Source organism: Podarcis muralis, chromosome 3, assembly GCF_964188315.1.
Source record: "Podarcis muralis chromosome 3, rPodMur119.hap1.1, whole genome shotgun sequence".
NCBI lineage: Eukaryota > Metazoa > Chordata > Lepidosauria > Squamata > Lacertidae > Podarcis > Podarcis muralis.
Genome location: NC_135657.1, coordinates 16,952,692 through 16,975,716, shown reverse-complemented (window position 1 = coordinate 16,975,716; position 23,025 = coordinate 16,952,692). Strand labels below are relative to the sequence as shown.

The 23,025-nt window shown below is 43.4% G+C and overlaps 1 protein-coding gene across 9 annotated transcripts in view; it reads left to right on the top strand.

Annotated features, from left to right (window-relative positions):
- Positions 1-23,025, top strand: part of SLC8A1 (solute carrier family 8 member A1) — a 287,090-nt gene that overhangs the window by 116,018 nt on the left and 148,047 nt on the right. The gene's annotated exons all lie outside the window — the stretch shown is intronic.

The window sequence follows — 23,025 nt, the reverse complement described above, 5'->3', positions numbered from 1 at the left end:
GGAATGAGGAGGCAGGTGTCCAAATCACCATTGAGCCATGGAGCTCATAGGATGATTTCAGACAAGTTGTTATCTCTCAGCCAAACCTACCTTAGAAGATTATACTGGGAATAAGGCAGGGGAATGGGGGAAGGAGAGAGAAACCTATTTACAGCAACTTGAGCTCCTTGGACAAAAGGTGGAACCAAAAATATTAAATAAAGTAGGCTAGGGCTTAGTGCAATTATTTGATTGGCTGATTGACTAGAGTGGAAGCAGAATGTGTGTACAGTGGTACCTCGGGTTACATACGCTTCAGGCTACATACGCTTCAGGTTACAGACTCCGCTAACCCAGAAATATTACATCGGGTTAAGAACTTTGCTTCAGGATGAGAACAGAAATCGTGCTGAGGCGGCACAGCAGCAGGAGGCCCCATTAGCTAAAGTGGTGCTTCAGGTTAAGAACAGTTTCAGGTTAAGAACAGACCTCTGGAACGAATTAAGTACGTAACCAGAGGTACCACTCTATAGAGCTATGTTGGCCATCCCAGGACATTTACTTGCCCCCCAGCCCTGGCCAACTGGAAGCCTCTGGGAGATGAAAGAAAGAAAGCTCAGTTCTCTATACACTATTCAGGGAATAAGTCCTATTGAATGCAGTGGGAATTACTTCTGAGTAAACATGCTTATAACTGCTTCATTACAGCATGAAACACAAGCATGTGAAGGGACCTGCTGGTGTAATAAAGTGAATAACAAAAACATCCCAAGAGTGGAGCCTAATGTAGAATCATGTAAAGATATAGAGAAGTGCAATGTTGGCCGCTGTGATTGGCCAACAGTATGAGGCCCCTGAATTGGCCAAGGTACCATATAAATACCAGAAACTTGATCTTCTGCCTTTGTCTTGTCAATAGAACATAAACCCTTTCTTGCACTCCAGACTCTCAGTGCTAGTTTCTATCCAGACCTCAGAACTCTCCACAAGCTGCATTCCTCACCAGCCCTGCTGCACCTTTTCCCCTGAGTACTTTTGCCTGGCTGGAATGTGCCCTTGAACTGTGATAATTAATGCCTTTTGGTTCCATGGGTGGAGGATGGAGAAAGATGTGAGTGGCAGGGTGCATGAGTGCAGTGGGTGGAAAAACATCTGACTTCTCCATGACTGGAATGTAGCCTGCTAGGCAAAGCCCTGCCCCAGTATCTCAGTTCCTGACCTTCCCCATGTTGCACAAAGGTAAGTTTCCTGGTGCTTCCGGTTGTGTTTGTTTGAACACTGGTAGAAATGTCTGCACAATCTGGGACTAAGATAGGAGTCACGTCTACTGCTCTGCCCTCTTTTTTCCATACCCACTTTTGCCCGGACTGACTTGTGCTCCCTGCCACTGCAGGTTGCCCATGAGTTGACAAGGTTTCCTCTCCCCTGCTTGAGCTCATGCCCTCAGATGCAGCTTCTGGCTTAAGGGACTATAGGTTGAAGAACACCAGTTTGGATTCTTGGCATGGCCACATAGGGTCTGGACCAGCTTGCAGAGGCCATCTCAACAACAAATGAATTGTTTTCTGAACAGTTGTCCTTCTGGCTGTCATGGGCTAAGAGGCTCTTCTTTGTTCAAACCTGATGGGAGGCTGCTTCTTCTCAGGCCATGTTCAGCTTTTGCGCCATGAAGAATTGACCTGCTGTGTGAACAGTTTATCGTGATCACAGTTAGCTCCATACAGGCCATTTGTTTTAGATGTCTTTGGACAGCGTCCAAGCCTGTGGGGTTTTCTGAAAAGCAAGAAAGCCGGCTGGTTTTACCACACAAGCAGAATTTTAACCCAGACCAAAACCAAGTGGGATTGTTAGATTGTGTGACTAGGTTCTTGAGTTTATTAGTTTGTTCAGAGTGCAGGGAATTGTAGCTCTGTGAGGCTTTGTCTTTTGATATGATGCCTTCTTTGCCTTGAAGATATTCAGAAACCCAAGTGAACTGGCTGCAAGACCTCTCTGAAACAAAATGGCGGTAGCAGGGAGCAGCTGGGCCAGTTTTGCTGGTGGCAGCCATCTGCACTTCTTTGACAGAGCAACGGGGAGGCAAGATTAGGGACCATTCAGTCAGCTACTAATGCTGAGCGATGGTATCTTGAGACTAGGCCAGGATATAGTTTCTCTGAATATCAGTGGCAGCCTGCCATCCCCAAGGGAGATGTTAACAGTCTCCATCAATAAGTGTAGGATGATTTCCAAGCCGGATTTCAGCAGCTCTGAAAAGTATAGATGAGGCCTCCTCCTGAGTGAACACATGGAAAAAAACATTTACAGTGCAATTATATGACACAAAAGGAAGACAGATAATCTACTCAGGGTCATCTTCAGGTTTGAGGGGAGCCTCAGAAATGTGAGCTCCTCCAACCACCATAGTTTTATTTCCCACAATGATGTTTTGTCTTACTTTTAACATTTCTCTCTCTCTCTCTCTCTTAGTAATTCTGTTTTTCTGTTCATGGTTCAAACTGCCTCAACTAAAGCTCATATTTTAAATAAATATTTAAAGTAAGTGCTTAAATTGAAATGTGATATAAGGGTATTACATTGGATGGCAGTGACTATTTAAAACCTTTTCGGCCCAAATCCGAGTCACCATGGTCAGTGCATCCCAGATAGCAACAAGCACAGTCTTCTTCTGTTGTAAACAGGGATAAACTTAGCAGGTGATGTTAACCAAGCACACCTAGGGTGTGTTCACATTGCCGGCTTACTGCGCAGTCATGTTTTTCTTTTTCCAGTGTGATTCACAACTCTTCCTCCCTCTAGCTGTTCACATCACATCAGCCCAGCTTCATTAGTGTCAGAGTTGTTTCTCTTTGTGCACACGCCGGGGAGCATTGATGGAGAAGGGATGTCTTTGCCCTGTGCAAAGGTATTCGCACCTTGACTAGAATGACTTAAAGACTCCAACTGGCACTAAGCTGGTTGGAGAAACAATGCCTCAAACAGTAGTAACTTGTTTTTCTCTTTTTATATTGTAAACCGCCCTGTGATCCTTGGATTAATGGTGGTATAGCAATTCAGTACAAACCAACCAACCAACCAACCAACCAACCAACCAACCAAGAAATAGCTGCATAACCCTAAATTTTTGGTATTCACTTGAATCCGTCCTGCAAAATAGCGACAGTCTGGACGGCACCTAAATTAGGAATTACATGAAGATCTCTATATCATAGAATCATAGAGTTGGAAGGGACCCTGAGGATCATCTAGTCCAATCCCATGCAATGCAGGAATATGCGGTTGTCCCATACGGAGATTGAACCTGCAACCTTGACAGTATCAGCATCACACTCTAACCAACTGAGCTATCTGCTTCTTTTTATTTGTCCTAAGTCTACTGCCAATCAATTTAATCTTGCCCTGAGTTCCATAGTCGCCGAATACTTTTCCTCTTTTCACTCTTCTCCTCAGTGCTCATAATTCTGCAAACCTCTGTCACGCCTTCTCCTTGTTCATTGTTATCTGTTGTCCCAAGTCCCAGCCTAATCCTCAGTGGAACTTAACATTCAGGCAAGGCAGACATATTTCTATAACTAAAAGGACAGGTGGTGTATGATAAACAATAAATCATTCCATTGTTTGGGGAGGCGGAGATGAAATCGTCTCTCAAGGGAGGATATATTTTGCCTTGCGGTTTTGTTTTGTTTGTCTTGGTCTAATGTGGGTCAGCATCAAAGCTTCAAGGAGTTGTGGAGATGGAAAATTCCATTGTACTGAAGTGTTTCACTGCAGTGGCACCACTGCCTAGTCAACCTTGGTTTACTCTCGTCCATATTTTCCCCCAGTGCTGGGAGCTGGGAGGCGTAGCCATTCCTGTTCCTTGGACCAGACATTATCCAGCTGTAACTGTTAAGTAGCTAAGGTGCTTTGAGAATTGCTCCATGCTTGGGAATTGTTCTACGTCTGGCTGGTTTTGTCTTGAACTGTGCCAAGCTGGGCTAGACCAGTAATTAAATTATATGCATATATTTTTGTTTTCACCATAGTTGCTGCTCTCATCCTAGAATTTACAGTGTCTATGGAACTAGCAACATTTTAAATTTGTTTTAGTTCTCCTAAGCTCCTTTCCTCTCATGTTGTTGCCGTATTTTTCAGGGATGTAGACCTTTTGTTTTCTTCATGAGTTGTGTGCCTGAGAAGTAGATCATAAAATTGTAGAGTTGGGAGGAACTCTGAGGATCATCTGGTCCAGCCCCTTGCAATGCAGGAATATGCAGCTGCCCCGTACAGGGATCGAACCTGCAATCTTGGCATTATGAGCACCACACTCTAACCAACTGAGCTATCCCATGGAGCAAGGGAAGGCAAGGCAAATTGCCACGTTATATATCCTTTAGGGCCCATGCCTCTTTGCCCAAATAGAGGAAAGCCAACTGGCCACCTTGTGTCTCCCAGCTTCTATGGGATCTACAGGAACGGGATTCAGAACTAAACTGTCAGTGCCTTTTTACAGATCTATGGTGCCAGTGCACTTGGAATGCTCTGCACAATTCTGTCCACCTCACTCAAAAAGGATATTGCAGAGCCAGAAAATTTCAGAAAAGGACAACCCAAGCGACCAAAGGGATGGAACAACTCCCATCTCCTGTGGGAGGAAAGGCCACAACATTTGGGGCTCTTTGGTCTGTGGAGGGGCATAAGAGGGTCAAGAGAGAGGTGCATAAAATTATGCATGATATAGAGAAGGTGGGTGGAATGTTCTGGCCGTCCACATCAGAAGAACTCAAACTCACAGCTCCATTTCTGCTAATGACTCAGACCGGCACCTAAGGCACACTAAGTGCATGGCTAAGCATGAACTAAGACATTGATCCAACACATGACATGCCCCTGCATTTTTGTTTCGAAGGGCAGACACAGCTTTAGTATGGCAAGTGGCTGGGGTGGTAGCAAACATGCACTAACCTGAATGGGTTGTGACGTTTGCTTCTGCCACTGCTGGCATCTCTGTGTCTGTGGAGATGGAGGCGGGATCTGGAAGGCTCTTGGGAGACAGAAGGAGGCACCAAGGGTGGCTCCTCGACAGAAGGCAGTGAGCTGGAGGGAGAGGGGTGGCACACTCTTCTGCCAACCTGCTTGAACCTTCTCTTCCACCACCCCCAGGCTACTGGGCCCATCCCCAGAATCAGAAATCTCTTATGGCTTGGAATTGGCAACCTGCAGCCCACTGGGTCCCTCCAAAACCAGCTTTCCAAGCTCTTACCACTCCTCATCCAGATTTAGCCACCCCCTCCAAGACATTTCTGCAGGACTTGTGACACAGAGGGCTGTTTTTCTCCCTCATAATACAGTGGTACCTCAGGTTAAGAACTTAATTCATTCTGTTCTTAACCTGAAACTGTTCTTAACCTGAGGTACCACTTTAGCTAATGGGGCCTCCTGCTGCCATCGCCGCGTGATTTCTGTTCTCATCCTGAAAAAGAGTTCTTAACCCAAGGTACTATTTCTGGGTTAGCGGAGTCTGTAACCTGAAGCATCTGTAACCCGAAGTACCACTGTACTAGAACCAGACATCATCCAGTGAAGCTGGGCAGCTGGAAAGACTACTGTTGTGCACGTGTACTCCTTGAGCATCTAGGCATCTGGTTGGCTGTTGTGAGAACAGAATGTTGGAGCAGAGAGGACTTTGGTTTTATCCAGCACGGCTGGGGGTGTTTTCTCTCCCTGTGTGAATCGAAGAACCGCCGTCCTTTTCCAACCCATGACCTTGTTAGATCTTCTCCTGACTAGTCCAGACCAATGCAATTTTGTTTCCATCAGTTCCTTTTAGAATGGAATTACTTCGACTGTGCTCTTCACTATCGTAAATCTTCTTTCCTAACAACTTCTAGAGCAGTAGCCGTGCTAGTCTGTTGCCGGGAAAAAAATAGCACGCAGCTTTGTTGCACCTTAATAACAAATTTATTATGGCATAAGCTTTCATGGGTTGGAGTCCGCTTTTCTGCCTCTTTGACATCCTCTGCCCTTTAGCAGCATTCACCTGTCAGAGCAATACAGTTTTAGATGCTGGCGAATAACACGCTTGCAAGAAAAAGAAAAACTCATAGGAGCCAATAAATATATCATGTGAACAAGCAAATAGAAATGATAGAGACATGGTGTTTAAAGTTTAAATTCAGAAAGCCTTTCACTGTGCAAGTAACAACTCTAAATATGCTTTAGATTTAGAGTTGTTACTCACACAGTAAATTCACCACAGCTTTACTTTGTGTATTGCAGTATTGTAACCTTGTTGGCTCCATGGTAATGCATGGGAGCATTTAAACAGAATGTAACAGTTACTTCAATTACATTGTGTGTGGTGATCTTACATTATTCATTCTATATCACACAGTTATTTTAGTAAATTATTTTTTACCAAAATGCTTTCAGGATCTATTGCACTGTGTCCCAAGGTGTGGTTTGCAAAAGGGTTTCAAACTGTACACAGCAGAATTTTTAATTTTATCATAGTTTTCTTAGCTGCAGAAAACAAATTACAGATAAATTAGTATTATTAAAACCACCCCCAATTTATCTTCGCCTCAGAAGGGCTATGCCAGTAAGACTAAACTCTCAAAAGGGGCATGCGGTTATTTTTAAGTTTGGGAAACACTGATCTATATTGTATTGACACTATCCTGAAAGGAAGAAAAAAATATAGTAGATACTTGAATCAATGAGGGGTCCTTGTCTGCCATTCATACATCTGCTCCATTAGTTGAAAAAGCATGAAATGAGTTTTAATCCTGAAAATCTCATTCCATATTTATTGGAGAACTGCTGTTTGCAATAGGCTGTTTGAATAATTCCAGTGTATTGCGTTGTAGCTGTATTGTTGCGTACTGTAACTGTAGAATGGAGGGATCTAATTATTTTAAATACATTAATAAAGTAAATCATACACTAATGCTGGGTTGCCTTTTTGTGCAGAGTTTTGTGCTTGGATGCAAATGCGTGCGTGAGTTATGTGCACAGTACTCCTTGGAAAGCATGCAGGTCCATTTTATTTCATACTTTTTTCTGTTGCATGGGAATAAGGCCTGATCCTTTCACAATTGCTGGTCCTATGTGTCTGAAAGGGACCAAGCAACAAGCAATACAGGAGTGTGCTTCTCACTACTGTTGGAATAGCACACGTATTTTGTATTTGCGTATCTAGGAGCACAAAACTGTGCATGGAAACCACCAGGCATGCTCCTCCAGTGAGGATATGTAGATAAGTGCATGCCATCAGATTTTCGTTTCAGTTTACATATTTCACAGAATGCAGCTTGCCGGCAAAGATTTACCTTGAAATCTTGCAAAAAGCCTTGCCCTCACTGATGTGAGGATGCGTTATTCTCAGCACCGCCTAATTTCACTTCCCAAGCACTAATTAAGTACATCAGAATCGGGCATAATCCCAAGTCAGTGGAAATCTATATAAAGGATGCATCAGTTTCCCAGGAAATTCCAGTGGAATATGGTTTTACTTGACAGATCCCAGAGTGGTAACCTTGTTAGTCTGTTGGAGGGAGGGAGAGAAACACAAAGAGTTTCACGGTGATTTAAGGACTTAAGAAATGCATTGTGGCTTGTGGCCCAAAGGACACTTCATCATTGTCAGGAGCTGCTGTGATCTGTGGACAGCTGCCCTGTGTGTTGTCACTGAACTACAGCTTCTCAATGAAGCATGCTCAAGTCTTATTAATATTATGAGCTCTGGCATATTCCTGTTTGGCCCTGGCCTCTGGTTTGCTTCTCAACCGTGGCTCCTTGTTTGACCTTTGCTTCTGACTTACTTTTCTGTCCTCCTGACTACTGGCTTGTCCTATGGCTTCTGGTTCCTGGATCTTCCCACACTGCAGCCCACAGCCCAGCCGTGACAATCAGATATGTGAAATGGCCACCAAATTGCTTTAAACCACTTTCATGCTTAGGGACTGCGTCTCAGTCACAGGGCAGTTGCTTTGCATGAAGAAGGTTCTGTGTCGCTGGCATCTCCGCGTAGGGCTGGCAGAGACTCCTGCCTGAAATCCCAAAGTGCTGCTGCCAGTCAGTGTAATCCGTACTGAGATGGATGAACTAGTGGTATGACTTGGCATAAACTTCCTATGTTCAGAATGGACACCCTGTAGGTGTTAATTTACACTGTTGCTCTTTTTATCTGCAGCTGTGAGTCATGAGTAGCTTTGTCCATGATAACTAGATCTTTCATTCATTTCATTATATACTATATTTATAAATAAAAATTATTATTATTATTATTATTATTATTATTATTATTATTATTATTAATGCTCTGCATAGGATTATGAAACACTGCTGCCTCTTGCATTGCATGAACATTTGACCTTACTTTCTATAATAAAAAAGCTCCTTCCTCTCTGTATATATGATGCACCTCTGTGGCACAATGGGTAAGTGCGTCTGGCTGTTAACCAGAAGGTTAGTGGTTTGAGCCAATCCAGGGACAGCAATGAGCAGGATTCCTGCATTGCAGAGGGTTGGACTAGATGATCATTGAGGTCCCTTCCAACTCTATGATTCTCTGATGCTTAGATGGCCACTTCATAGGAAGCTGCCTTATACTGGCCTCATTCACTTGTCATGCTAAGCCAAACCATGGCTTAGTGCAGATCCACAAGTGTGTGGGCTCCAGGAGAGAAGATTACGGCTGTTTAGTTCTTCCCTAGTTGTTTTGCTTGCACTGCACTGAGTTAAGACGTGGCTTGACTTAGCATGTCATCTGAACCCAGGCTCAAGGTTCAGCTCTCCTGAACAAACCATGAGCCGTAAGCCACAGGACAAACCATGGCTACAGCTCATGGTTAGTCTGGAGTTCATGGTTAGTTTCTTATCCTTTTCCTGCCTGCATGTAAATTGGCCACATTATTCAAGCCTATTTACATAGGATTCAGGTTGCTTGAACCCTACATCTCCACATGGATGGGCAGGCATAGAGGGAAGAGGAACTACCATTCCTTATGATAGTTATCAGGAAAGGCTGCTGTCCAATTCAGCCCAGATGTTATGGCAGAATTGTGGCTACCAACTCACATGTGTCTTGCTCCTCTTTCCTCCATAATATCTAGTGACATAAAATGTGTAATGTGACATGATAGAATTAAACTTGTCTAGGCACAGTTCATGTGGTTGATTTCTCTGCAGGCAAAAAAAAGAGAAAAGGATTGTGTACCCATGTACACACAGCATCTGCCCAGTCCCCAAAGTGACTTTTCTTTATTAATAAAGAGGCTGTCAGGATTTCAATAAACACACTTGCACATAACATTTAGCTAGGCCCTGAGACATCAAGCAAAGCCCAGGAGGTCTTCCCAAACATGCTTAACTAGGAGTAAGTCCCACTGAACTCAGTGAACTTATTTCTGCATACTTATGTGTACATTCACACTGTACTTTGCAAGCTCATTTATGCCCAATTCAGTTTGTAGTTGTGTGCAATACTTTACCAGTGGCATTTATTGAACACTTCTGTGCTAGCATTTTATGATGCCACAGATAAAAGCTGGAAAATTGCTGAAGATAAGCACAACAGTAAAGAGTAAGTTTCCAGCTTTGTCTGAGAAAAAAGTTGGCAGGTTGCTTACCTTTGATCTTAGGGTTTAATGAGTTCTAAGAGAAAGTGATGCACTCTGGGAAGAAGCTGGCCAGGGATATCTTGGGGCTGCTTTCATTATAGGGTGCTCTCTTGAAGGTCATCTTATGGTTCATTACAAAAGCTCGGGTTTCTATATTTGCATTAAAGGATGGCTGATCATACAAGAGAGAATACAAAGCCTTTTGATTAACACTGGTGATCAGATTTTTATTATTATTATTATTATTATTATTATAAAAAGATACCTTCTGGCTTACTCTCATATCTCAGGTGGCTGACGTCGATGCATTTAGGAGAGCATTAATACTCCGCCTAATTGCTATTAATATTCCTGTTTAAAGTAATCAAACTATCATTTATATCAAATTAGAGCCATTCAATGCTGTATGCCTTGAGATTAGTGGAAAATCTGCTGTTTGTTTTTCAGAAATTCAATAGTTCACCTAGTCCATCTAGACTTAAAATCAAAGGACATTGCCCAGAAATCAAGGGAATGGAAACAAATTATCCCCAGAGCAGGAACATGTTAGTGTTTTGTGTGACATATTATTCTGTGCATAAGCCCTTAGAACAATCTGTTTGAAACAGAAGTAAGTTTCATAGGTGCATAAATAAATTCCAGTCGCCTGGAGCCTGTATCAGATTGGTGTGTGTGGTAGCATTGCACATCATGTACTGGGGGAAAAGAAGAAGGGTGCATAGACAAGGGAGAAGCAGGCAGAGCTCCAGGCTAACACTGTGGCGGCTTCATGTCTCTCTCGCACGGAGCATGCCGGATGTCAAAGCAAAATCAACTCAGAGCCCTGTGTGGACACGCTAAATCGCAGCACTTGCTCATGCTGTACATCTTTACTTCTGTTTCCTCGCCAGCCAATGGTTAGTAGCATCTCAAATCTTTAGCATTTATGTGTTGAGTGCAAAGATCTGAAGGGGACTTCTGTACACTGAGCATAAATGGAAGCCACCATAGCAATGGAAACCGGAAGAAGGCTAATGTGTATTTTCAAATTCTGTATCTCCGTATCATTTTTTATTTCAATTCCACATCTTTTTTATTCGTTCTCTACATCTCCTTATCGACTAAGAATTTTCATCTGAGCAAGTGGACTCTAGTCCCTTAGACACTTTTGTAGCAGCGAATCGGTTAGGGCCCCTCAAGATGGGTGTTGTTCTCTTCTTCTTGCCATTGTGTTCTGCAGCATGTCAGTGGCACGCTAATAGTTCATTAGTGCTGGATTGGCCATCCACTCATCATTCCACTTCAGTCGCTTTTCTGTGATGTTTCCCTAATGTTATTGCATTATTATTTCTGTTATTGCATTATTATTATTTCAGAAGGGCAGCATGCCGCTGCCACCAACCCAAACATTTGTGGTGTAAAAAAGACACAGGATTTCAGCAGTAAGTTGACCGGAAGCAAAGCAGTATGACTTCCACAAAATGTTTGCAGGAGCAAAGAGTGTTGAAAGACTGGTTTTGTATAACTACCCCAGTGCCATCATCGGGGTATAGTGTAGTCATTAGAGTGTCAGACTACGACCTGGGAGACTAGGATTCAAATCTCTGCTGAAGTCCACTGGGCCATTCTTGGGTCAGTCATTACCTCCCAGCCTAACCTACCTCGCAGGGTTGTTGTGGATATTAAATGAGGACGGCGAGAACCACGTGTGCAACCTTGAGCTCCTTGGAGGAAGAGATGGACTATAAATGCAATTTAAAAAAAACAAATACACGAATCATGAGTGCAGATGATCATAAATGCAAAACAAAAATGACATCTAGAGGGGCCCTTAGTATTTGCAATGTCGCGAAGCTTTCTTTCTTTTTTAATTGCTGTAACAGAGGCAACCCACTGTGATTTTACTCCAGCCATTTCACACAGTCATGTGTCTTGTGAACAGTACCCACCACACATAGCAGCTGCTACAAGAACAAGCAGATGTGATAAATACCCATTGTCACCACAAGGGGCCTTGCCCAAAGGAAACATTCACTGTGTGAAGCAAAATCTGTTAATGAAATTAAACAGTAACCAGCAAATCAGCCCTTACAATTTTATGTATTAACTAACTAAAAAAAGTGTGGTTGGGAGATAGTCAACTGTTGAGAAGTGTTTGTTGACTTAGAGCATAAAACAGAGGCCGATCTGAAATATGTGTGCACAAACTTGAATCAGTGCGATGAAGTGGAGCAAATTGAAATCAGGGTGGTGGTGGAGGCAGAATCCTGTACGGAAATCCTTTCAGCTGTGGAATAGACTCTCTAATGAGTGATGGAAACCCCTGCACTGGAGTATTTTAAAACCTTCACTGTGCAAAGCACCGGGGACCAAATCTGTACTGGTGGGTAGATGATGTAATAGGTTTTTTTTTCTGTCACTGTGATTCAATAAACAATCAATCTTCAAAGGGCTAATCCCGTTACTCAGCAATTCCAGGTAAATAAGCCAAAGGCGGCATTCAGCAGGGACTGACACTCTGCATAGGAAGTATCAGGCTGCAGCTCCAAGTGCAGTATTTCCCCCTTGATTTCAGTTCATAAATTTGAAATTCTGAAGCTACTTGTTTTTTTAAGTAGTCACAACGCTGAGTCACACTTTATAATGTGTTTGTATTTGCCATAAATACACGGGTGGCTGCTGCGATTGGCAAGTCTCAGGGGGAGATGAGTGGCTCCAATCAACAGTGCACATGTACGGGGAGTTGTGATTGGCTGCAGCTGCCTGTTATATGCATAATGTATATTCACAGACACACGTTTCACAGAGAGCTTTCCAAACTTTTCATGTGGGTGACGCACTTTTCAGACATGCATCATTCTATGACCCATTAATTCAGTTTTACTAGCAACCCCGGGGGTTAAACTAACCCCTTTGCAGCCCTGGAAGCGTTCGCACGGCACACGGCCGACACGCTAACGTGTCACGACACACTGTTTGGAAAGCTCTGCTTTAGGGTGTTAACTGATGCAAATATGTAGTCAACATAACTGTTGCATAACGTGTGACTTGGCCTTCACAAAGATCCCCTTGAGCAGCAGGACTGCTTCAGAACCGTTTTGGGATCCTTGCTAACATCAGCTACATGCATTTACAGTGATGATCCTTCCCTCATGCACAGCAATTTCCTTATTAATCTCCAGTTTCTTGGTATGCCATGATTTCCCCCATTAATTCACATGCAACAAAAGTACAGTTTGCCTGCAAACCAGGATTTGACCTTGATGCAGATAAGAATTTTCATCCGGATGAAAGTCTGTGTTGCCAGCACAGTTAAAAGGCAGAGACGTGTCCACTGTATCACTGATTATGAGGATGATGGAAGACATGGTTGTCAAGGTGGAAAGCAAAACATGAATTTGCAATGTATATTTTTTATGGCCATCTCTAGAATGTTTGATACTTTTTTTTGCACAGTGAAAAAGAAAGAATCAAGTTGCAAAGCACATGAGAGAGTGCTTTGACGACACAACAATAATAGGGCATGGCTTCATGTCAATTTGAACCTAAGTTTAGTATTTAAAATCCAATAGCAGCACAAAGCAAACAGTTACATACAAAGGTCTCTCCCCCCCCCCTTTTCTTTTTTAAAAAATCCTTCTCCTTCATTTTGGACATGATTATATTATCTCCAACTGCTTGCAAATCTTGTTATCCAAGTAATATATTTTGTACTGTCTGTTCCTGCATAGGTCCTGGGGGATTGTGGAAAAATAACCATCATAGTGCCACTGCTGTAAGTAGACTGCAGCCAGATATGCCAGAAAAGAAAAGTCTGTTTCAATTGATCTAGATCCTGTTCTATGAAGAAAATTAGGCTTGATTAAGACAACTTCATTTTCTGTCTTGATCTTGAACATAGATTCTTCTCCTGGTGCAGTGTAGCACCCATCCCTGATGCAGGGCAATGTCTCAAAGAGCAACATCTTACATTAGATGTAGCTCCACTGGAAATAATCCACGGAGCAAATGCAAGAGTTTAATTTGTTTATTAGAGTAGCATTTACTACTTTAATAGCTGTGGACACTCTGCATGCTGTGATGGGTAAGCTACTCATCAGCAAAGAGGTTGAAAATAAAACTGCCAATACTATAAAGCCATTATGCAAATTTATTGCCTATGTATATGCTCTTGGAATGCTGTGTACGGTTCTGGGTTGCCTTAGCGCAAGAATCATAACGTGGAGTCAGGAAAGGTGCAGAGAAGGGCAGCCAAAATGATTGAGGGGATGGAGCAGCTCCCCTATGAGGAAAAGTTACAACTCTTGGGGGTTTTTTTAGTTTGGGGTGGGGGAGACAAATAAGATAGAGGAGTATAAAATAATTCATGGTGTGAGTAAAGTGGATAGAGAGAGGTTTTTCTCCCCCTCTTTTAAATCTAGAAAACGGAACCATCCAATAAAGCTTAATGTTGGAAGATTGAGGAAGGACAAAATTAAGCACATAGTATCATAGAATTGTAGGGGACGCGGGTGGCGCTGTGAGTTAAACCACAGAGCCTAGGACTTGCCGATCAGAAGGTCGGCGGTTCGAATCCTCGCGATGGGGTGAGCTCCCGTTGCTCGGTCCCTGCTCCTGCCAACCTAGCAGTTCGAAAGCACGTCAAAGTGCAAGTAGATAAATAGGTACCGCTCCAGCGGGAAGGTAAACGGTGTTTCCGTGTGCTGCTCTGGTTCACCAGAAGCAGCTTAGTCATGCTGGCCACATGACCCGGAAGCTGTCTGCGGACAAACGCCAGCTCCCTCGGCCAATAAAGCGAGATGAGCTCCGCAACCCCAGAGTCGGTCACGACTGGACCTAATGGTCAGGGGTCCCTTTACCTTTTTATCATAGAATTGTAGAGTTGGAAGGCACCCCCCCCCCAAGAGTAATCTAGTCCAACCCTCTGCAATGCAGGAATCTTTTGTCCAGTGGGAGGCTGAATCCCACAAACAACCCTGAGATTAAGAGTCTCGTTGCTCTCCTGACTGAGCTATCCCACCTTCACACAGCTTATTTCATTTCATTTATTTATTTAAAAGTTTTAAAAGATGGTTTGTAGGGTTTCGGGGGGAGCACCTGATGATAAGAAAATGTAAAAATGAATGAATGACTATGTGCATCTGCTGGCACCAGTACGCATCCATCCCTCTCAATTGCTGCCAGTGTTAATAAACGGAGCAAAAGGCAGCCTCTCATTAGAAGGTAGAGCAGATCTCAAAAGGCCCTCTGCACTTACAATCCTATAAGAATAAAGATTTGTCCCTGTGGGGGAAATCTCACTGAGGTTTCTCTAGTAAGAGTTTTGTTTTCCTTCCAGAGTGCTTCATCGATTTCATGCTCTTATGTAAAGCAAGCGAGGTATCTCTCATACTGCACAAACCTCATTATCTGTAAATGTCAGAATTATATTCATGTCAAAATGACATATCAGTGGTCCATTTTTTAAAAGAAAAATATTGTTAAAGAATAGGCGCTTTTTATCTTGGGAAGCTTGGAAAGAATTATAGACTTATTTGTGTACTTCTGTGATGAATATGTAGTTAGTACTACATTCCTACAACTGCTGGGGCTTCCTCCAGCAACTCCTAAGAATTGGAGCTTGGCAAATAATTTATAAATTGCCTTTTACATTGGTTTCAAGCTGATTTGCCCCAGCCACTCTGGGCAGCTTCCAACAAAATATCACAAAACAGAGTGAAACATCCGGCATTAAAAACTTCCCGATACAGGGCTGTCTACAGAAAGTTGCATAATTGTTTATCTGCTTGACATCTGATAGGCAGGCATTCTACAGGGCGGGTGCCACTACCAGGAAGGCCCTCTGCCTGGTTCCCTGTAACCTCACTTCTTGCAGTGAGGGAGCTGCCAGAAGGCCATCGGAGCTGGACCTCAGCATCCTGGCTGAACGATTGAGATTGAGGCGCTCCTCCAGGTCTACAAGGCCGAGGCCATTTAGGGCTTTAAAGGACAACATTCCTTGCCACTGAGAACACCTCCACCTCCACTGACAGAACTGGATCTTGGAGCACCACACACACACACACACACACACACACACACACACACACACACTATGCACCTGCTCCTTTAGGGAGAGTGCCCCCATTGAGGGCTGGCAGCTTACCAGGCCCAGGGACCTCACATCAGGAAAATTCCCAAGTTTCATTCTAAAACCTGTTTAAGTCTGTCATGTAAATATGTCCCAACAGACTGGAGCAGCCAGGCACTCTGTTCTCCTCTTTCACTGAAGGAATGGATCCTGACCTGTCGGTTAATGCCTGCAGGGTGGTGCGGTTCTCCCTCATCACTGCAGCATACATGCTGGCGGAGCCTGAAACAAAACCAAAATGTGCACCAGGGATTGGCTCTGAACAAGAGAATACGTCATTTGACACATGTAATTATCCTCTGTTGAAACAGCAATTGGCAAAGGTCTGCAGGGCGGTTTTGTTGTTCTGGTTTTTGCATTAACTTGGGAGTTTTTTTTTAAAAAAAAATTATTATAAGGGATTTCTTTGCTTTGCATTTATAATTTCGCTTGCTTTTAAACGGAGATTCAGTGCACTTTGGTAAGTGCTGGAGAAAATTGGCCTAACTTTGCTGTTGCTTCTGTAAGTGCCTCTCTGCTGCCACATCCTTGGCTGAAATAATCACCGCCATCGTTAATACTTCTTTAACTCCCTCCAGCATTTACTGAGTGCGCTGCAGGAGTCACTAATATGACTCCTGCAGCACAAATGCGCTACATGGGGTCTTGCTTATGTTATTGAGGCCTGAACATGGGCAACAGCTGAAATGTTTTTCCAGAAACATGTAGCAAGCATATTAAGCCTCGTTGCATATATTTTATTTACCGGCTTTCAGTAGCCACCCTCACCAAAACCGAATTAGTTTGCCTCAAGCCAGGAATGTCCCTTATGTTCATGTTGTTGCTGACACTGAGTTGGTTCACACGTAAAACTTAAGCCTGGGATTCCCAGTGTACCAGAAGTTTTCATTGCTGTCCTGCCATTGTTCTGCTTGCAACAGGATTTCAGTGCCAAGTTTGGACTCATATAGTGCTGTTATCCAGCCTTTTGCAAATGAGCATTCCCTTAGACCAGGGTTTCCCAAACTTTGATCTCCAGCTGATTTTGGACTACAGTTCCCATCAGTTCTCTGATTCCTGATCCTGCTAGCTAGGGATGATGCGAGTTGTAGTCCAAAAACAGCCGGAGACCCAAGTTTGGGAAACCCTGCCTTAGATGGTCAATTGCATGGCTTGTCATAGTGCCCTTATTTACACCTTGCTACTGTGGGTTAAACCACAGAGCCTAGGACTTGCCGATCAGAAGGTCGGCGGTTCGAATCCCCATGATGAGGTGAGCTCCCATTGCTCGGTCCCTGCTCCTGCCAACCTAGCAGTTCGAAAGCACATCAAAGTGCAAGTAGATAAATAGGTACCGCTCTGGCGGGAAGGTAAACGGCGTTTCCGTGCGCTGCTCTGGTTCGCCAGAAGCGGCTTAGTCATGCTGGCCACACGACCCGGAAGCTGTACACCGGCTCCCTCGGCCAATAAAGCGAGATGAGCGCTGCAACCCCAGAGTCGGTCACAACTGGACCTAATGGTCAGGGGTCCCTTTACCTTTACTGCCATCTTGCATTACCTCCTTACACTTCTGCAATGGCCTTCACTGTAGTTCAGCCCCACCTGCTTTTACATCTTCGGTGACTTGCATAAGCCGATTTTAAGGGGAGCAGGAGGAGAGAGAAACAAGAAAGAAAGAAATGTAATAATGCAAATCCATTAATTTTTATTAATACATCAAATTGCATTTGTACATTAATTTGAAAAATAATGTGAAGAACTACACTGCACAGCGGCTCAGAAAAGGGTTCTTCCCACATCTGAAATGTGCTGTTTCTGATATGGGTAGGAGCTGCAAAATGTTAGCAAGAGAAAATAGCTTCCATGTGGATCCACAGTTAAAATTTCGCTTCCAGCAGATTTTGGATGTTGACTGCAAGTGCTAAAAGACCATAGTATGGCGGCACCCTTAATGATATTTCTCCTCCAGCAAAGTGCTGGTTTTTTTTCTTCCTGCTCTGCATATAGCCATAACAAAAAGTGATATTTTGTAATAAACTACTCCCTGAGTCGTCTCGGAGATGGCCTGTTTGGACTTATTTTCTGCCGCCAGCAATGTACATTTTCTTAACTCTGAGCCCTATCAAAATAACTTTCATTTCTCTCCCCTTCCCCTGTTCCTTTTCATTCCCCCCCCCCCCATTTAGACAGGTTTTTTTTTCTTCAAAAAAGGAAACTATACGGAGTAGTCTGGCTATCATGAGAACTCGAATTGTACCATTTTTAATGCCAAGAAAAGAATGCAAGGCAAAGGGAGGCGAGGTTTTGACTTGTTCTCAGCATCGGAAAAGGTCAAGGCAGCAAAGATCGGGAGACTTGTGCTTTCTTAAAAGGCCCTGTAATTCCCAGGGGTACCTCTTGAGTCGTGCCACTGGGACAAAGAGGGGAAACAAGCAAACTTTATAGCTCTCACCCATAGGATCACTCTTCCAGGACTAATAGATATGATTGAAGGAAATATATGAAAATATGCATCTGGCTGTGTGTACCCTAAGAGACTGCTGCAGACTTCTAACCAGGTTGGGATAGTATTTTCCCATATGAAATCTTGAGCATATGTGACCTTTCGAATTTCGCTCAGTCGCTGCCTGCTCACCCTTTCTCCCGCTTGAAAGTAATTGCATTTCCAAATGATCAGTGACTTTGTGTGTGTGTGTGTGTGTGTGTGTGTGTGTGTGTGTGTGTGTGTGTTGTTATTTTCTGCTTTGGTTGTGTAGTTACAAAGCCAGTGAGTGGGTCAGATGCACAGGGGTGAAATTTGCAGTCGATAATCCCTCTTGGTAGAATGGAGAAGACACCCGTCTTTTCTGTTCAGTGATAATAATAATATAATGATATAATATAATCTTAATAAAGGATTAATTAATGATAGTCGTTAATAGTGTTTCCAAACAGCTTTGCTTTTAAAATACTCAAGGGTATGTGCAAAGCATATATGGAAAACTATGTGTTTCATAAGAATGATGACAAAGGATTAAAGAGAGCACAGCGGCAGTGAACAAAATGTAAGACCTGACCAGTATCAGATGTAAACAGTAGTCTGGTTCATGCGTAATGTTAAGCTATGGTTTGTATAACCAACCATTAGTTAACCATAAAGGTAAAGGTACCCCTGCCCATACGGGCCAGTCTTGACAGACTCTAGGGTTGTGCGCCCATCTCACTCAAGAGGCCAGCGCTGTCCGGAGACACTTCCGGGTCACGTGGCCAGCGTGACATCGCTGCTCTGGCGAGCCAGAGCCGCACACGGAACGCCGTTTACCTTCCCGCTAGTAAGCAGTCCCTATTTATCTACTTGCACTTAAGTGTGCTTTCAAAATGCTAGGTTGGCAGGCGCTGGGACTGAACAACGGGAGCGCACCCAGCCGCGGGGATTCGAACCACCGACCTTTCGATCGACAAGCCCTAGGCGCTGAGGCTTTTACCCACAGCGCCACCCACGTCCCATTAGTTAACCATAGACTACAACAACAACAACAACAACAACAATTATTATTATTATTATTATTATTATTATTATTATTATTATTATTATTATTTATATCCCGCCCTCCCCAGCCGAAGCCGGGCTCAGGGCGGCTAACAACAATAAAACAGTACAACAGTACAACACAACACAACAAATAAATGAATCTAAATAAATCATAGCTGGTTTTTCAAAACTTTGGTTTGTTTCCCAGCTGCTCTTGCCTTTGTAGTTGGGTGAGCATCTGGGGTGACCCCCCCATTTAATGTAGAGACACCCCCCCAGCAGACAGGCAATTGGACTGTAGTTCAATACTGAACATGACAGAACCCTCTACCACACCTGAAGTCAGCAGCCTGGTTCAGGACTGGTTGTGTGACCCATATATTTTGGTTCTCAGATACCTTGCCTTCCACTACACACACACACACACACACACACACACACACACACACACACACACAAGCATCTTAAGGGGAGTCCCAAAGACAGTTGGATAGGGTCTTGTACACCTCCTTCCAGCAACTCCTGCGGCCAATCTGGTGCTAAATGTATTGCTTTTCTTCCCTTTGGACCACATCAGCAAGGCTGACAGGGGAGGGGTCTTGTCATCTGGGAGCCCAGGGCCTCCATACACACTGCCCAGGCTTGCACCCCAGAGAGGTCACCTTGGTGCTGCTAACTCAGCAAAAAAAGCATGGGGAGCAGCAGTTATGAGTTAGCAGTCTCTGCTGCCACAGCGGGCGCTGTGATTCTGCAATAGTTTGACTTCACCCACAGAGGCACACTCCACTGTCTCTCGAGACAGACAAATGCCAACAACAAAATGAGTGAAACTTGCAGGCAGGCTCTAGAGGACTTTTCATGCACAGAATTCACTTGTGAATGGCAGGGAATATGAAGCCTCTGCATTGACCAGAGCTGATAAGACCTTCTGCCCTTCCTAATTAACACACCCGGCCTGGCCTTCAGTTTCATCCAGTTCCAGCAACTAACCTCTGATGCCCAATATTTAAATCTGTGTTTGGGCACAGCATCCCATGCAATCAGTCACAGATCCATTACACTGATAGCCAATTTTGGCTGTTTTTCTATATACAGACATCCACAATATTATCTCAGAAAATTTCTACATCATTCCAAATGGAATTGGAAATGCAGTTGTCACTGTTGGTGTGAATTTCGTCAGGCCTTTCACTGTGTGTGGCAAATTTTAGAAGCCTACATTATGACTGAAAATGTGCACAATGCACATATTTAAAACTCTTCTGTGCTTGGCCAGCCTCATACCAAGCGAGGAAGGGAGCAAAGGCCCCAGCTGCTCTCACTCAGCATCATTCAGTTAAAGGCAATAGGTCTGTGCGGATGCACTGCGAAGGGCTAAGCCCAAACAGCCCATTGGTTTTTGCGCACCTTGCATGTCCATCTGGCTCATTAAATTTCACTGCAGCCATAGCATCCAAATAGCCTCCCATTGTAGAAGAGGGAAAGGACATTCTGGAAGCAACAGTGAAGGGCAAGGAAGGCACACCAAATGGTTAATTACATTGCAATGAGTGGATCATAGTTTTGCCTGTCACATTTTTCAGAATTCATAACTGGGTAGGTCCCCCCCCCCCCCCCAATCCTGAAACAGTTTCTGTCTTGTGACTTTCACAACTCAGCAGAAGTGGGGTTAGGTACCATTCTATTCATGTGTGTGCTGGGGGTAAGAGAATATCCAACAGCAGAGGCAAAGTATGACGATCTGTTGAGGTTATGAACCCACCAGTTCTGATAAGTAGGTAACATGAATCACAGGCTGCTCGGTTGGCATGCAGAGAAGAAACAAATCCATCTTTCCTCCGTCTCTGGCTGAAGAGGTGCATTCCTGGGGAATGGTCCAACACCTTTCCCTGGGTGCCAGCCACCAGCCGTATCCAGCAGGCTTGCCTAATTATTGAGCTATGATTTCACAGCTCCTGAAAGACAGAGAGAAAACATCCTGTTTGGCCAAATGTTCAGTTCCTACACAGCAGATGCTCTTCTGGGGGGTGAAGCCACGTGATGGGGGCCAGGCGTCCTTCATCCTATGAAGGCTTTTTCTGATGGCGAGTCCATTTCAAGGTGTAGATTAGTCCAGTGAACTCGCGTTCGTTTCATTTGAAACAAGGCTGTCCTAAGTTCAGATATTTATTAAGTCATCATAGAGGTCAGCGTGCCAGCTCCATCTGTGATAGGCCTATAAGCCAACATCCCGTTTGTTTGCTTGGACTGCAGGAGGAAACCAAGCAGAAAGCAAGATGCTTTCCCTTCCTGTCCGTCTTCCTTCTGAGGAATCTGGGTGGGAAGGAAGGTCTAAACAGGTCTGAGTTCCAGGCTTTCCCCTTTTCCTAGAGTTCTCTACCTGTCCCTTCCCTCTCACCTTCCTCCAGAGAAAACCAAGCAGGAGGGAAAGACATAACTCTAGGCATCTCAGGACTAGGGATGTGGAGGAAAATCTATTCAGTTCACATTTAAAGGAGAACCTTCCTAATTTGAACTTTCCAAAACAATTTGCAAGCCATCCTTCGAAATTTGAACTTCTATGAATTTTGCAATGCAGTAATCCATCGACACATGCACACAAGGACATATATCAGGGTAAAGTGTGCATAAAGTGCATGTATTAATAAAAAGAACATTTAAAATGCATTATATCAAGCACAATCACATTAAAAATCATACGTATTAGAGAAATTTGCACTGAAATGCTGGTGAATTTTCATAAGGACTTTTTTTTACTTAAAAAAACATGTGGAAGTGTGGAGATTGGAAAAATGAGAAACTGATAGATTTGCACAGCTGTATGCAGAGGTTAGGCTATGTTATTTAGCCTTTGTTTCTGATATGCTTGTGGCTATAGGACAGTTAGTATTCATCCTTATTTGCTTCTGGGGTGTTTATATGTCTTCCCACTGGTGTTTCATTCATTCCGCGCTTTTCAGTGCATGTCCCCATCACTTTCTTAACAGCAGAAAGCCCATGGTATCATTTGGATGTGGATTTATAATGCCAGGGCAACAGAGCCCTTGAATCCACTTTAACTGTGCAACCCTAAATGTACAGTGTGTTCTTGAATCCCTCTCCCAAAGTAATGGCGGTCTGGAAGCGACCTCAATACATAAGGACAGATCTTCCTACATATCTGTTATTCCTTCAAACCTCCACTTATAAAAATCCTTTAAAAAAAAATATTCCACTGAGAATTTGGGTCTGACCATTTAAGGACAAAACAGCTCTTTTCCTCTTGATCTATATTTGACTCTTCTTTTAAGATTCATGTGCTACTTCTATTCCATTCCCTAGCAGTTTATGTGCCAGAATTGGCATTAAAAATTAAAAAATGAGACTCCTAATGGGGTTGCAGGAGAATAGATCAAGGATAATAGTGGAGAGACTGTGCCATAACTCTGAATTATCATTTGTATTCATTTATGTAAAACATTTCAGGTCTTTGTGCTCACAGTAATCACTGTGTGTGTGTCTGCACAGAGGGTTTTTTGTTTTTTGAAGAAGTTGCAAGACACTATATTGGGGAATTAGCGTCCCTCTTCAAAACACTTGAGTGCAACCCGGATGAATTTTAGGAACCAGTGTCTCCAACTTCGCTTTTTATTTATTTTTAATGGATTCAGATATTTTTCATCCACTTGATGTTGTTTGTTCAGTTGCAAATTACTCACTTTTTATAAGGTGGTATAAAAATAAAGTAAGTTAAATGATTCTCCATTCTACTCAAAAATTTTTAATTGTTCCATCCAATGTATGGTATCAGTACATTATTCTGTTATGCTCTGCCTTTTTTCCACAATGCGCTTCCTATCTCACTG